The 17,288-nt window shown below is 46.0% G+C and overlaps 1 protein-coding gene across 1 annotated transcript in view; it reads right to left on the reverse strand.

Annotated features, from left to right (window-relative positions):
* LOXHD1 (lipoxygenase homology PLAT domains 1) overlaps positions 1–17,288 on the reverse strand; it is a 1,115,079-nt gene that overhangs the window by 781,507 nt on the left and 316,284 nt on the right. The gene's annotated exons all lie outside the window — the stretch shown is intronic.

The following is a 17,288-nucleotide window of genomic DNA, read 5'->3' on the forward strand; positions in this document are numbered from 1 at the left end:
CCGGCGGTGATCTTAACGTGGTCATCAAAAGTAAGGGAAGAATCGAATTGTACGCCCAGGTTTCTGGCTGATGTGACTGCACTAGGAGGGGCCTCTGATCCTGTGGGCCACCAATCTTTCGGGCAAAAAGAAAGATTCTTACCTAATGGGATGATCTCTGTCTTTGCGCTATTGCATCTAAGATGATTAGTATTTAACCACTCGAAGACATCAGAGAGGCAGTTTTTGAACCGGAGATCTGCGTCAGTACGCTGTTTGTCAATGGTGACGACCAATTGAGTGTCGTCAGCGTAGGACGTGACCAGGATCCCATGTGATTCTATCACAGCTAAAAGGGGTGCCATATAGATGTTAAAAAATAAAGGGCTTAATATGGACCCCTGGGGCACTCCAGATGTAATTGGTTTTTCGCAGGATAGGTGGGGTCCTAGTACCACAGTCTGAGACCTATTTGATAGAAATGATGAAATCCAGGCCAGGGCTGAGTCTGTCACGCCAATCTCTCGCATTCGATTGATTAGGATGACATGCGAGATAGTGTCGAATGCTGCTGTGAGATCCAGCAGGATGAGGACAGCTTGCTTGCCCTCATCCTGTAGGAATTTGATGGAATCAGCAAGTTCGATCAAAGCTGTTTCGGTGGAGTGACCGGAGCGGAAGCCCGATTGCTGGGGGTGCAAGATGTTATGGGCTTCTGTGAAAGTTTTAAGCTCCTCATGCACTAAATGCTCCGTGACTTTGCCCAGAATAGGAAGTAAGGAGATGGGGCGCATGTTAGTCAAATCTGTAGGTGATTTGTTCTGTTTTTTCAACAGAGGTTTAACAGTGGCCTTCTTCCATTCGGCAGGTACAATTCCGGATTCAAGGGATTCATTAATAATTCCATTAATGTAGGGGTTGACTGTGTCAATCAGATGATGAAGAATGATGGGGGGACAGGAATCAGTGGGTGCTCCTGATTTACAGGCCCGGATTGCCTTGCTTGTCTGTTGCAAGGAAACTGGTTTGAAACTGGAGAGAGGAGGGTAGTTAACTGTTACCTCTACGGTGGTTGTCGGGGGTGGGGGAAAGTCTTTCTGAATGTTGACAATTTTGTCAATGAAGTAATCAGCAATTTGGTTGCAAAGGCTCTCTGAGGGAGGTACATCGGTGGTGAGAGCTTTCGGATGAATGAAAGACTTGACTATGGTGAAGATGGTTTTTTGATTTTGATGCGCTTCCATTATAAGATTGGTAAAGTATTCCTTTTTTGCTGCTTTTATGTCAGAGAGATATACTTTCCTCTGTTGGACATAGCGTGTTCTGGAGTCGTGTCATATGCTTGTCTCCAGTGTCTTTCTAGTCTCCGACAAAGAAGATGACTATCTGCAAGGGTCTGGGTGTACCATGGGGCATTTGGTTTTTTCTTCCTAGGGCCCTTTCCTTGATTGTTTTTGGGTTCAGTATTAACTGCGACTATTTGGTTCATCCAGATGTGGAAGTTGCAGGAGTCAACTTCGACATCTCCAGTTAGCGTGGGGGGTGAGGGCAGTGGTTTTGACTCAAGCTTTATTCGTTCGGCCACTTTCTTCCAGTTGACTGTAAAGGTGGCTTGTATATGTCTAGGGCTAGATGGGGTAGGAATAGGTGACGTAATGTCAAAAGGGATGAAAAAGTGGTCAGTCCAAATTTGAGGCAATGGAAGGGAAGTGGAGAGGGTAGAAAGATTAGAACAGATGCCGTCAATGGTATGTCCAGCACTGTGAGTGGCCGTGTTGATGCGTTGGGAGAGTCCAAAGATGTTCAAGGACTGTAGGAAGGAGATAGTGTGGGGGTCAGTAAGTGATTCCATATGTAAGTTCATATCGCCAAGAAGCGTGAAGTTAGGGTATTGTAGCATGAGTGCTCCGAGGGCCTCATCTAAGGAGTTGAGAAATGAGGAAGGGTTGCCCGGAGGACGATAAAGGAGCCCAACCGAGAGGGAAAACGAGGCAGTGATTTTAATTGAGAAACCCAAGCTTTCGGCGTCCTTAAGGTGGTATAAGTCAAATGTGTGGCAGGGAAATATATCCTTGATGATTAGTGCTATCCCACCACCTCGACCTGAGGGTCTATCCCTCCTGAATATGGTGAAACCAGGGGGAGGGCAATAGCAAGATCAGGGTTGGAGGAGTCATTGAGCCAACTTTCAGTGATGAACAAGGCATCGAGCTCTTGGCTTAATATTAAATCGTGCACGTCTTGGCAATGGCAGGCTAAAGACCTGGCATTCACCAGACCTCCCTTAAAGTGGGTGGGGCGGATCTTTGGAGGATCGTGCGTGTCGGCGATGCCATTTGTAGGTATAGGGGGAGTCCATTCACAACAAGGACATAACAGGGGGCTGGAAAGGGGGTCAATATGGGGGCAGTCGCGACAGTTGGGAGCAGGTGGGGGGCGTAGGGACAGTAAATAATTGTTATCGTACCTGATGGCGGGTTTCAGCCCGACAGCGTGCCCTGCGCCCAGCGCGATCCGGTCGCGGACGGGCGCAGACGGGCTTGGCTTAGGCGCGGCTTCGGCACGCATCCGGCGCGCCCGCTGCGCCAGCCCGCTGCGCCGTCTGGCCGGTTTGCACATAATATAGGGAGAAAAGGGGGCGGGAGTATGGCGCAACTAGAGCGCTCTCCCTGTCTCCCTCAAGATGGCGCCCACCGTCAGGTCATGATGGCTTTGTAAAGGATGCAACTGGTACTGAAGATGGTGTTGGCTGGCAAGGGAAGCCAATGGAGTTGTCCTGGATGAGACATGCTGCAGGGGTTTGGAGGGAGTCCTGGCAGCAGATGTACAGAGAAATAGAGACATTTGTTGGCTTGGAGGCTCACAAATGGAGACAAATCAAAGTGGAAACATACCAAAAAGTAATATATAGAGCCTATAGACTCATGAAATAGGTGCACTGGGCAGTGGTTAACAGCCTATGGGAGCTAACAAGCAGGAGTAGTTTTGATTTGTGGGACACAGTCTAAGGGCTGAGGTAAGAATTAACTTTGCTGGATTCAGAGGGCCTACAGTTCCCATATATGTCTATCTTGAAAAGGTACTCATGCTTTTCTACTGCAATAGACTTCTGACTCCATTTTGCATTAGTCTTTAAAAGAATAGGTGAAAGTGGTGCAACACTTCTATGATAGTCACGGGTAAGTTCAGGAGAAGAACATTTTTTGACTAATGGAGACTCCAAACTATGGCATACACAGGTTTTCAGGAACTTTGGAAAAGCTTCAAAATGAGTGTGTAATAAAGATGGAAAAGTGTGGAGGCAATGGTGTAATTCCACTGAAATGACAAGGGTTCTAGAACTGAGCTCTAACACCTATTGATGATATACATAGAAGTTATATCTCATGAACCTTTACCTTGAGTACATCAAACAACGTGATTATGACAGCCCTGATCCTGATGAAATCACAAAGAGAAATATAAATGTTGCCATACGTGTAAAAGTCAATTACCACAGAAATGGATGATAGTCAAGCACAGAAATTTTAACCACTTGTGGTTGCTTTATGATGTCCTTGAAATAATTACTTAGCTGCTGCAAAAGACTACCTGGCCGTCACTTTCTCGCTGTTTTCTGAAATAGCAGGTTGTGCATTAAAGATTCCACATGTCTGCTCCCATGGGTGCGAGAGACTCGGGAGAGGGCTCACATTTACTGACTTAAACTTCCTCGGCTACCTAAGACTTGTAATCCCATGTAATGGCCTCGTCAGTTAAACATCAGCGATCATAAGACATAATCCATCTGCTGCTGCTTACCAATGAGGTAAGATCGGGTTCGCTTTAGATGTAACAGACACCACCAACTCCCAGCAACTAAAACATTCATGACACCTTCCTTAATTCCACCTCAAGATCACACATAGACACATGTGTTTACAGAAGACGTGACAGCTTTTGATGTTTTTTTAGGTCTATCCAGTACCCAGTACAGTAGCTTTCGCACACCAGAGGAGGTAAGCTAGTGCATGACACCGTCATAGTACTGTGTGTCTTGACACGTCTGAACCTACTGTTATAATATTGTAGCGATCATCTGCTGTCAACATATCCTCATCATACGGACCGCGGAGTCTATCGCTCAATATCCCAGTGCCATAAAAGGTCTGAAATGGCTCGATATTTCTTTACATGGACATTATTTATGTATGTATCTAGTAACCTGAACAATAATATCTTCACAATAAACACTATTTACAGCAAAGAAGATAGCATTATGTTAGTCATTACCGGATGGGAAGACAAATGGAGAAGTTTGTTTGTTTGATAGATGGCAAGTGAAGACAAAAGTACAAGAAACACACTAAGTGTTGGAAATGTTCCTTTTCAGCAGGTAAGTAAAAAAAGAGGGAGGTCTCCTTAGAAGTGCAATTCGGGACAAGGAGCGTAAGAGTAAAGAACTAGGGAAGTCCCACGGAACTCAAATTTTAAGAAACCCTATGGTGTATTTCCCTTATAACTCAAAAAACCAACTGAATCCAAAGATGTACAGTATTAAGCAATGAAAACATATATTGAACAAATCAGGAATCCTGAACAATGTGTTTGTTGTATTAAAAGAAGGTACAATTTATTACAAATCAAATAAAAACAATGTATAATACCATAAATATAGTGCCAAATTTCAAGTACAATTTTAGTAAAAGATATCATCAATAAAAAATACACCATTTTTTAAAAAAGTATACAAAAATCACAGTTGTTGAGGTTGTCAGCAGGGTCATCCTATAATATTTTGCTGAATCCTATTCTTGCTGACAGTAGAACTCTGTACACTTTACCCCTGCTAACCAATGGTAAAGACCTTGTGATACTCCTTCCAATATGGCAAAATTGGTATACTCCTGAATGGCATATTTAAGTTACCTGTTAGTCCCTAGTATACGTAACCAAGGTGTTCCCAGCACCTGTAAATTAAATGTCACAAGTGGACTACAGCACCCATTGTTCCTTATACTATTTTGACAATGTAAACATGACTGCAGGCTTGCCACCGGTAGCCTGGCTGTTCAGTTTTAACTGCAAGTTCAACTGGTCAAAATAACCCCTTCTGACAAGCCTAAACCTTTCTTTGAAATATTTTTAAGTCCCCCTTTGAAGGCCTTATTGGGCATAAGGCAGGGTTCATTGTATATAAAAGTAGGACATGTAAATATTTAATGTTAAATGTAACAAATTGGGTTATTAGTTGAGAGAGCCTCCTGAGGAGACTTGTTGGTGTGAATCTTGGGCCTTACACCATACACACCTTAAGTCCAGAAGAACAGTCCGTAACTCCCTGACAAGTGCCCGACTGCAATACATGTTTATCTTCCATAGGATGACATTATCGATCCAGCAATTGAAGTGTCCTTTTTTGAAAACTGTAAAAATTCATAACTCGAAAAGTACTTACCCGATTCCGATGATATTGGTATCTAAATGTATTTAACAGCATGTGTTATTTTTATAAATTGATGTTGGTTTTCTTTATTAAGTGTGGTCTCACTTACTGCCTTTGTGTGTGTAATAAATGTTTAGCACTACCCTATGATATGCGTAACTGCTCGCCCACACTGCCACAAAAGAGAGCATTTAGGGTGCCATTTGTGCCTCTGTAAATGCACAGTGTACCTCAATTTGGTGCACTATATAGAGAGCCAGCTTCCTACAGTTTAGGCAGAAAAATGCCAACTTTCTAAAAGGGGCATTTTCAGAATAGTAACTTAAAATCCGACTTTGTTATTAAAGGGGGTTATAAAGTACTATTAAAGTACTTCTCTTTCTGCTCCCAAACTGTAGTTATCACTTATTAAGTGTAATAAGGTAACTCAATGTTAGATTATGGGAAAAGCGACTCTAGGAGTTTTATCTGTCAGGACATGTAAAACGTAAGTACTTTTTAAATAGCATGCACTCTGCCCTATGAACCTGTAGGGCCTACCGTAGGGGTGTTGTGTAATTATTAACAAGCCTTGGCAAAGCGAATAGGTCCCGACTATGCAAGACCTATTGGCTTTGTCAATGTGTTTTAGCCATGTTGTTCACCAGCGTGGCTGCTTTTCAGCTTGGCTCAGTGGTGTAGAGGAGCGTGGAGCGTGGCATGGAGTATCGTAGAGTGGAGTGGAATAGACTGTTCTGTATTAGAGTGGCATAGAGTGGAGTGGCGTACAGTGGAGTGGCGTAGAGTGAAATGGTCTATAGCGACTGACGTAGAGTGATGCAGAGTGAAGTAGTGTAGAGTGCAGTGGTGTGGAGTGCAGCAGCATAGGATACAGTGGGGTACAATGTAGTGTTGTAGAATGCAGTGGTGTTGATTACAGTGAGACATAGAAGAGTGCAGTTCTGTAGAGTAAAGTGGTGCAGAGTGGAGCAATCAATGAATCAGGGAATTGCGTGCTACTCACCTGCGAGGTTCTCAAGTTGCTAGGGCGGGAGGAGCGGGAGCGGGAGTGGGAGAAGGGAGCAGCTCCAGTCAGTTGAAGAGCCGGGTCTAGAGGGTCTTCCTGAAGATGTAAAGGGTGGGGTCGCATCTGATGTTGATCGGGAGCTCGTTCCAGGTCTGGGACACGATGTAGGAGCAGAGTGGCATAGAGTGCAGTGGTGCAGCATAGAGTGGCATAGAGTGCGGTGGTGAAGAGTGGTGTAGAGTAGAGTATAGTGCCATAGAGTGCAGTGGAGTAGAGCGGAGTGACGCAGAGTAACAGAGTAAAGTGGTGTAGAGTGCACTGGCATAGAGTGCAGCGGGGTACAATTCAGTATTGTAAAATGTAGTGATGTAGATTAGAGTGTTGCATAATCGAGTGCAGTTGCATAGAGTGCAGTGGTGCAGAGTGACTTAGAGAGCAATGGTGAAGAGTGGCATAGATTGGAGCAGAGGAGCATATAGTGCCGTAGAGTGCAGTAGCATAAAGCGGAGTGCTGCAAAGTGCAGTGTTGTAGAGTGGAGTGATGCAGAGGAGAGTGGTGTAGAGTGCATTGGCATATGATGCTGTAGTGTAGAGTGGCATAGAGTGCACTGTTGTAGGGTGCACTTTTGAAAGATGCAGTGTCTTAGAGTGCAGTACCATAGAGTGCAGTGTTGTAGAGTTCAGTGCCATAGAGTGCAAGGCGTAGAGTGCAATGGCATAGAGTACAGTGGCATAGAGTAGTGCAGAGTAGAGCGCAGTGGCGAACAGTGCAGTGGAGTGGCATAGAGTAGAGGGGACTTGTGTATAGTGCACCGGCATAGAGTGTTGCAGAGTATAGTGGCGTAGAGTGCTGCAGAATAGAATATACCGGCTTACAATGTAGTGACTTGGGAATGTAGTGGCGTAGATTAAAGTGGTGCATAGCAGAGTGCAGCGGTGTAGTGTGCAGCGGTGCAGAGTGGAGTTGTGCATAGTACAGTGGCATTGAATGCAGCGGTGTAGAATACACTGGCGTACAGTGCAGTGGTGTAGAGTAGAGTGGCGTAGAGTAAAGTGTCATAGATTGCAGTGGCCAGGAGTGGAGTGCTGCAGAGTGCAGTGGCTTAAAGCACAGTAGTGTAGAGTAGAGAGGCATAAAGTTCAGTTGCAGAGAGTGCAGTGTTGCAGAGTAGGGTGTCGTAGAGTGCTGTGGTGTAAAGTGGGGTAGAGTTAATTGGTGTAGAGTGCAGTGCCTTAGACTAGATAGTTTCAGAGTAGAGTGAAGTGGCATAGAGTGGAGTGGTGCAGGGCAGAGTGCAGTGTCGTAGAGTAATGGCGTACAGTGGTGCAGAGTGCAGAGGCATAGACTGCAGTGGTGCAGAATAGATTTAAGTGGCATAGAGTGGATTTGCATAAAGTGCAGGTGCGTAGAGTTGAGTGGTGCAAAGTAGCGTGCATTTGTTTGATATATTATTGTATCGTTGTGTTTGAGATACATTTATTAGGTTTCTTGCCTGTGTCTTGGTTTTCTAGCCCCGCTGCCTAAAGATCAGATCTTCCATTATAAGAATGAGAAAGTCTGTAAAGAGTTGTGATGGTGTACGGGGGTGAAGTAAACTAGAGGGAATGTAGTTTTTAGCAGGAAGGATGGCTGAAGCATGGGTGCCATATAACAATGTGGGTAGATCAAGGGGTTTGAAAGGTGAGGCGCTGCTGCGGCCTGAATGGGGTTGAGTAGTGGGGATGGCCACATGTGCACACACATACTCACACTCTTCTATCCACATGCACACTCATTCACAGCCATCCATTTGGAAGCACATGCACATAGACCCACCATTCACAAGCATATACACAGGCATACACCCATTCACAGCACACATACAGTCACACATGCACGCACACCCATTCACAGCACACATACAGTCACACATGCACGCACACCCACAGTCACACATGCACGCACACCCATTCATAGCACACAGACAGTCACACATGCACGCACACCCATTCATAGCACACATACAGTCACACATGCACGCACAACCATTCCCAGCACACATACAGTCACACATGCACGCACACCCATTCATAGCACACAGACAGTCACACATGCACGCACACCCATTCATAGCACACATACAGTCACACATGCACGCACAACCATTCACAGCACACATACAGTCACATATGCACGCACACCCATTCACAGCACACAGACAGTCACACATGCACGCACACCCACAGTCACACATGCACGCACACCCATTCATAGCACACATACAGTCACACATGCACGCACACCCATTCATAGCACACCCACAGTCACACATGCACGCACACCCATTCACAGCACACAGACAGTCACACATGCACGCACACCCATTCATAGCACACATACAGTCACACATGCACGCACACCCATTCACAGCACACATACAGTCACATATGCACGCACACCCATTCACAGCACACATACAGTCACACATGCACGCACACCCATTCATAGCACACATGCACACACACCCATTCATAGCACATATACAGTCACACATGCACGCACACCCATTCACAGCACACATACAGTCACATATGCACACACACCCATTCACAGCACACATACAGTCACACATGCACGCACACCCATTCACAGCACACAGACAGTCACACATGCACGCACACCCATTCATAGCACACATACAGTCACACATGCACGCACACCCATTCACAGCACACATACAGTCACATATGAACGCACACCCATTCACAGCACACATACAGTCACACATGCACGCACACCCATTCACAGCACACAGACAGTCACACATACACGCACACCCATTCATAGCACACAGACAGTCACACATACACGCACACCCATTCACAGGACACATACAGTCACATATGCACGCACACCCATTCACAGCACACAGACAGTCACACATGCACGCACACCCACAGTCACACATGCACGCACACCCATTCATAGCACACATACAGTCACACATGCACGCACACCCATTCATAGCACACCCACAGTCACACATGCACGCACACCCATTCATAGCACACCCACAGTCACACATGCACACACACACCCATTCACAGCACACACAGTCACACATGCACACACACCCATTCATAGCACACATACAGTCACACATGCATGCACACCCATTCACAGCACACAGTCACACATGCAGGCACACCCATTCATAGCACACCCACAGTCACACATGCACGCACACCCGTTCATAGCACACCCACAGTCACACATGCACGCACACCCATTCACAGCACACAGACAGTCACACATGCAGGCACACCCATTCATAGCACACCCACAGTCACACATGCACGCACACCCGTTCATAGCACACCCACAGTCACACATGCACGCACACCCATTCATAGCACACAGACAGTCACACATGCACGCACACCCATTCATAGCACACACACAGTCACACATGCACGCACACCCATTCACAGCACACAGACAGTCACACATGCAGGCACACCCATTCATAGCACACCCACAGTCACACATGCACGCACACCCATTCATAGCACACCCACAGTCACACATGCACGCACACCCATTCACAGCACACAGACAGTCACACATGCAGGCACACCCATTCATAGCACACCCACAGTCACACATGCACGCACACCCGTTCATAGCACACCCACAGTCACACATGCACGCACACCCATTCATAGCACACAGACAGTCACACATGCACGCACACCCATTCATAGCACACACACAGTCACACATGCACGCACACCCAGAACATTAAATAGGTACTTCCCAGGCCGCAGCAGTGATGGCAGGTCCAGCGGAGGGTAAGCAGAAGGCACTAGAAGGAGCTGGACACTTCGCAAAGGCTGACCTTGTCCTGGGTCAGCCAATGTGAAATCTTCACCCGGCAAAGTTTGGCTCAGGCTGCCAGGCGCCAGCGCATTCAGTGCATGTACAGTGCCGTGCTGCCTGACCCGGACATGGTGAGTATCTACCAGGCTGACCTTTGCTCAGCCTGACAAACACTCATCATGTTTTTCAAAAAGGTGGGTGGGAGGCGCGCCCCTCTATCCTTCATGACGGTTTGTGCCTTGTGAAGGGGGATATGATGATATACCAAGTAGCAGAAGTAAACAGAGAGGATGGCGGAGCGTGAAGCCTTAGTAGTGTCAAGGAGGATGAAAGTGGTCCATCAGGTGAGGGTAAATGAGGGAGGACTGGGATTGGTGAGTTTCCTGCTGAGAGATCGAGGCTACAAATATGATTGTTCAGTGAGGACGGTCATGTGCTACTAAGACTGTGGGAGGTATGTCCTGTCAGTTGCAGGAGTGATTGTGGCAGTATATTTTAGTTGATGTGGTTTGACGTTGTAGTGGATGGATGTTGGTTCTGTAGTGAGTGAGACCAGAGGCAGGAGAGGGGGGGCATTGGGAATAACATGGATTAATGTGGAAGGCTGAGGTCAGAGTCTCAGCCTCGGAGGAGGTAGCTCAACATCAGCACACCTTGGTTCGAGTGCAGAGAACATACGTATGATTGGGTGGTAAATCTCATATTAATGGCCAAAGGCCCTCCTCTCACAGAGCACAGGGTTCTACAGTGTGCCATCTTTCTTCTGGAAGAATTTGTGATAACAGCCTAAAGCATGCTAGGATCATGCATTCAAGCTTTTTAAACCCTCCTGCCTACAGAGTCACCCTGTGACAGCAGTCGGAGCCATAGAGGTGGGACTTGTGAGGATGCTTATAGGAGGAGCACCGGAAGTGGTTGGGAGAAACAGCCATTTGTGACATACTTAGGGGCATATTATGATGGCGGTCGGAAAGCCTCCAACCTCTGGTCGGAGGCTTTCCGACCGCCATCGTCGGTTTCAATTTTAATTGACTGAGAAAGAAGCAGACGGTCGGGATTGAAACTGGCTGGTCATTCCGGCTGGCGTCCGACCCGCTCAAGGAGCCCGTTGGCCAGTCAGAACCTGCTCATAATATCAAACGGTAGGCCTATCCACCCTTCAGTCTAAGATGCACTGTTTCGGACATGGTTTCCATACCGGCCAGTCAGAAAATGTGTTTAGGGGCACCAAGCAGGTCTCCCTTGGGTCCGCGACTCCGGTTGGGGGGCCAAGGGCCCCCTGTTGATTCCTGCATCCTGTGGTAGGTACAATGGGGTGCAGGGATGAACCACACCTCCCATTTCCCTATGGGAGCATGCATTACGGCCTGGTTACTGCCATAATACATGCTCCAATTGGGAAATGTAGAAATGCCTAATTTGGCGTTCTGGACCGCCGACTGGGTGTCGGTCTGTCCCAAGGCCGATTCGATGTCAGGCGGAAGCAATTCTGCCCGACATCAAAATCAGCCCTTTCGACTGGTGCGCCTGCTGTCAGTTCAGGGACGGGTGCAACCCTGAGCCCTGTCTAGAGAAAAGGTTAAATGTATCTCTCTATTTCCCTGAGGAGGTCTACTGCTTGCTATTTCCAGATGCACATTTCAGATTTCCTTTATTTTTAATGGTAGTATTACTTCACAAACTCTAATCTATAAATACAGCAACTATAAACCAATTTAAATCAATATATGGTCTAATCATCAAGAATGCGCTAGATCACACAAATTTATGGGGCCGAAGGTGCTTGAATGCCCAAGAAAACATAGGAAAAACTAAAGGTGAGAGAAACTGCATTATAGGAGACAAAACTATATAAAAAAACATAATACAGTGAAAAGAGATAAACTGCAGAAAGGTGAAACATAGAGAACGAAGGGCGGTATGTGTAGAGTTGCACAGTTTAAAAAAAATGTGGGAGCCATTTTTTGACAGGAACAATTAAAACATTCCAGACTAGAAAGAGACAGAACAAAATATGTATATACCACATGAAAACCTATAATAATTTATATAAAAAACAGTTTATACATTTCTTCATACCAGTCTAATTGTGTCATTACTATTAACCTATTCTACGCCCTTCTGTACATTGCAAGGAAATTGCAAGTCATTGAATTCTGTGACCATACAGAAGCAGGAGGCAGTTATGTAACGTAAGCAGCATTTTATCCTATATGATATGTGGGTCTCTTCACTCCTTCTCCAAATACATATAGAGAAGAAGAAAAGAAAACAGTCCTGATCACTCAAAAGTCAATCATCAGTGTTCAAGTGTACAAAGTTAAATTTTTCTGTATTCCTTTAGCCATCTCGTGGTCATCAGGTATAAACACAAGGATTATGTTGTCAAGAACAGAACAGGTAACACGTGTTTTGTCTTACGGCATATTCACCATCGACTTCCTCACGGATGTAAATTATTAAAACACAAAAAAAAGTTCAAGATGGGCAGTATGCAAGTCTCAGTCTGAATTACTACTTTAAACTTGCAGCCTTGTTCGGTACACACCACCGGATGCAATAGTATAAAAATATATCGAATGTCCCAGTTCCAGTTCACAATTAATGCCCAGATATAAGTAACGTGTCTCAGAGTACTCCAAACACCCACCAATGGCGTACCCTCTACATATACAGCAGCACCACTTCATGTATGACACCTTGATTTGATTTAAAATGTATAGAGCATAGCAATTACCCAAAGGCATCAAGGCGCTATAGATCACCATCCGGAAAATGTTCACTAGCACTCCAGATTCAGAAGATAACTAGAAGCAGAACAACCAGGTCTTAAGAGCCATCCTAAAGGTCAAGAGCTGAGAAATGGCCCTGGTTTTGTGGAAGGGTATTCCAAAGTTTGGTCGTGGCAGTAGAAAATGCTTTATTGCCCCATTTCTTTCTATTGGTTCTTGGTACTGTCAGCTGTAGTTGAAGCGATCAACGGAGGGGTCTGCCTGGGGAATACCTTCTGCCAGTCTTGTGTTTGTAGCTAGGAGCACTTTGGATTCTGAGATTTTTGAGCCCATTTGTCAATGTTAAAAACATAACTACAGGTCCCAGAATGCATCCTGTTTCAGGCTAAAAAGTCAGGACTTGTTAAGATCTGCTCCAGCAGATTGCCTTCAAGATCATGCATTCCTTGCAATCTAGTGATAGTAAGGGAAGCGGGAGAGCAAGATTCCAGTAGCTCTCTGACCCTTACAAAGTACCCATTTGTTTTACAAAGTGCTGTTGGCCCTCTACCAGTGCTGGGGCTACCACGAGTCAACTTCCTTCATGGTAAGTAAAGGTCAGCCTGCCCTTGGAGGATTGGGCCCAGACATGTCACTTATAACAGCGTATTATGAATGACAGATTGTCTGATTTTTTTCTTATAAAAGGTGCCTTTTGACGACAGAACACACCTAAATAAAATATAAAATATATGGGTAAGATAGTCCCTGCTGTACATTACAAGGATACTGCAAATCACCAGAGAGTTAATTTGCAATGTAGTGGCACGAGGACTTTATTCGTCAAAGAACTCCAAGGTGACTTGTAATATCCTTATAATATACAGTTAGGGGGTATTTTATGCCTTATAATATGTTGGACCTCCCTCTCCTCATGAAAATATATTAAATGGCCGACAATTGACCATGTGTTATGTGTGACACATTCTTCTGAACCTGGATACCACTTTGCATGTTGGGTTTTTCATTTTTGAAACAAAACTACTTGTCCTCTAATGGAATGTGTTGCAGGCAACAAAGCCAGGCATAATTGATGGTGTAGCGCTTGACATGGGGCCCCATAGTTGTTATGCTGGAGAGCCTCCAGGAATAGGCAGCCATGGCCCTTAACCAAAAAACATTACTTCAATGGGCGAAAGGGAATGTAATCTCCTTTAGCCTTTTCCTCCTAAATATCTGACTTTCATTTCTTAGAAGGATCAGCTCTGCACATTCCTGGAGGCTGCCTTAGACCGCCTGCATTTCTTCCCAGAAACATAGAGGGATGCTGAAAGGCAGCCCGAGCATGGCTGTAAAGTGACTGTTCATTTTAAAAACTGCTGCTGCACATAACATGCTCGGGCTCCTGCGCACCAGCCTGCTTCAGGCTGAAAGAGGATTACTGCGCCCCTTACTGCGGCAAGCGATGGGTGCGTCATGTCCTTATTATAGGAACAGTCTGACTCAGAATGTGCCTGTAAAGTGTGAATGAATTACAGTGCAAAATATAGGGCTTATGTAAATGTAAATGTAAATGTAGTGTATTTTATATAGCGCACTTCTACCCGGAGGCCTCGTAGCGCTGTATTCATACCGCTGTGGAACCCATCCTAGCTTTCCTGTGAGATGTCCACTCCTGGGCACCCCCAAGGTGAAGCCAGGCATCCACAGCGCTGCTGGGGCCATTGTGGAGATTAAGCAAGCTATTGCCCAGAGTTGCAGAGTGGGACTCCATGATTGGAATAGGCACCGAGGCAAGAATTATCAGGTCCGGGGAAATTGAGTCCAAGAGCCACCGAGGCGGGAATTGAACCCCTGTCCCGGGCCAGACCTCTGCGTCAGGGTCTGCCGCTCTAACCATTGAGCCACGCTTCTCCACCTCCTCTCATAAATATGAGGGTATTGCAAGTCTCCAAGCAGTTCCATGACCTCATAGAGGAACGAGGCTCAAGGCCACGTTTCTTAGAATGTCGTGAAGCTCCGCAGGAGTATCGGGGTACCGGGAAAAAAAGAAAAGTGTAGGTTGGGTGCAAGTGGAGGGATTGAGCGTCTGCGGGGGTGGAGGGTCTGGCTGGCGGCTAGGCCCTGAGCCAATCCCTAAAAGGCTGTGAGCAGCGGGGGGTGTGAGTATGTGGGGAGTTAGGTGCAGGGCCTGGCCAGAGGGCCTGCGGAGGCCAATCCCCCCGCTGCACATGGCCGAGCACTGTGGGGGTGTTGGTCGAATACAAAATGAACAGCTCATAAATTCACAAAAAAAAAATTAGGAAAATTATGTTATTGTTAGGTGTTTAGAAACAAAAAACACTGAAATTCACAAGTTATAATTAGAGCTGTTTATAACTTGCACTGCTTATAACCTTGTATATTACATCATTCATGAAATCTTAAATGACATCCATGACATCATTGATGACATCACAAATGACAATTGATGACATCACTGATGACATCATCTGGTCATTGTGACAACATCCTATAGGGTTTGTGGACTTGTGGCCAATTTTCTATCACCAGTCACGTTATTATGGACAAAACTTTGATCACATGCTGGACGCATGGCATATCTGTCAGGTCACTTATATTTGGATAATGTTACCCTCTTTTTACTGCTATTAACCCACCCAAAAAAACAAAGTGACTCTATGTTGATAAAAAATATATTTAAAAAAAATGTAAACTCTACACACTTTAATGGGGGTTACAACCTTTTAAAACTTTGAACACCCACTAAAATGAGTTAGTCCTTTATTAACCTTAAAGGCACCACCCTCTCAAAAGTTTCAAAGGCCCACAATTCTAACTCAAGAGGTTGTCAGGTATGCATTTGCCCCTGAAAAGACACATTCGGCCTGGCCCTTTGGACAACCCTTCGTAGTTTGGTAAAATACACTACAACCATTGTTGAGATGGGCATAATGCCCGACAACCTTAGAGCCATGCTACAACACAAGTGTGAGAGAAACCACCTCTATGTGGGACACCTCTAAAATCCACTTCTTTCTACAATCTGCAACGCCTCAACATCTTCAGTGAACTTATTGAAATAAACATCCACAGCTTATAAATGTTCTCGTTAGACATAATTTGTCTCTAGCACAAGGCCCCAATGTTAGCCAATGGGGCTACAGGGCCTTCGGTAAGGGACTGCTTACGAGCAGGCCCACAAGTGTGGGACAGGAGCTGCATCACCAGTGGCACCGGGCGACCGGGTGCAGGGGGCCAAGTAGAAGTCGGGGACCCTGTGGCTTCGAATGGGGACATTCGGTTCGGCAAAGTTGCAGCAGGCTCGGGCAATAAGAATTCCTGAAGGCGACCACTGACTGGAGAGGTAAGTTGGGGTCTCGGGGGATATCTGGACACCTTCAGTTGGGCCACCCAAGGCCGTGGGGCGTCGGGTGCAGGGGTATCTACTGGATTCAGGTTTCTTTACAAACTCCTGTCGCGGTCGGAGGGATCCTTCATAGTACTGAGGCTTGAGGGAGGTCATGTATCACCAGATCCCAGGTCAGGATCGCTGGGGAGCCGTCCTTGTGGTGTTGGGCCACTCTGACTTAGGTCATGGGGGTCAGATGCAGAGTGGTGCAGAATCGCGGAGCTAGCTGCATCTGGGTTCTATAGTTAAGTCTTGGCTTGAACAAATCTATTGCTCACAGGAGACAGAGTCTATAAGGTGAGTGCAGGGCAGGTCCTTCTGGCTCTGGGGGCTGCTGGACTTGCTGGGGTTCTCGCTGTAGGCAGGTCAGAGTCTGGACAAGCCGGTAGGGCTGGGACCAAAGCAGTTGGTGTCCTCTTCTTCCTGGGTCAGCACGGCTCTTCGGTCCTCCTGCTATCTTCCTCATATCTGAGGAGGCAAGGTTCAGGGTTGCCCCTAAATACAAAATTTTGTGGTGTTAAAGGGGTGTGTAGGTTGGGACCAATGGGTCCCTTCTTTGTGGTGGGTACACCCCCTATTATGCCACCTTCCAGTGGGAGGGGGCATGGCCCCTCCCTAGTGGACTGGATGCCTCATCTTCAAGATAGAGGGGACTGAGATGTGTGCTTAGTGATTTGTAGATGGTGCACCATATAACTTTGAACATGCACAACTGTACTAGCCTCCAAGGCTCACGGTATTTCTATTCTGTTCACCCACAAACGTTCACACAATAACTCTATGTAATATATGACTATGGTGTTATCAGTGATGTCATTATTGATGTCATCAATGTAATTTAAGATTTCATGCATATTGTAATATGTGAGTTCACAAACAGTTCATGGCAGGGGCTT

This window comes from Lissotriton vulgaris, chromosome 3_1, assembly GCF_964263255.1.
Source record: "Lissotriton vulgaris chromosome 3_1, aLisVul1.2, whole genome shotgun sequence".
In the NCBI taxonomy this organism is placed as follows: Eukaryota; Metazoa; Chordata; class Amphibia; order Caudata; family Salamandridae; genus Lissotriton; species Lissotriton vulgaris.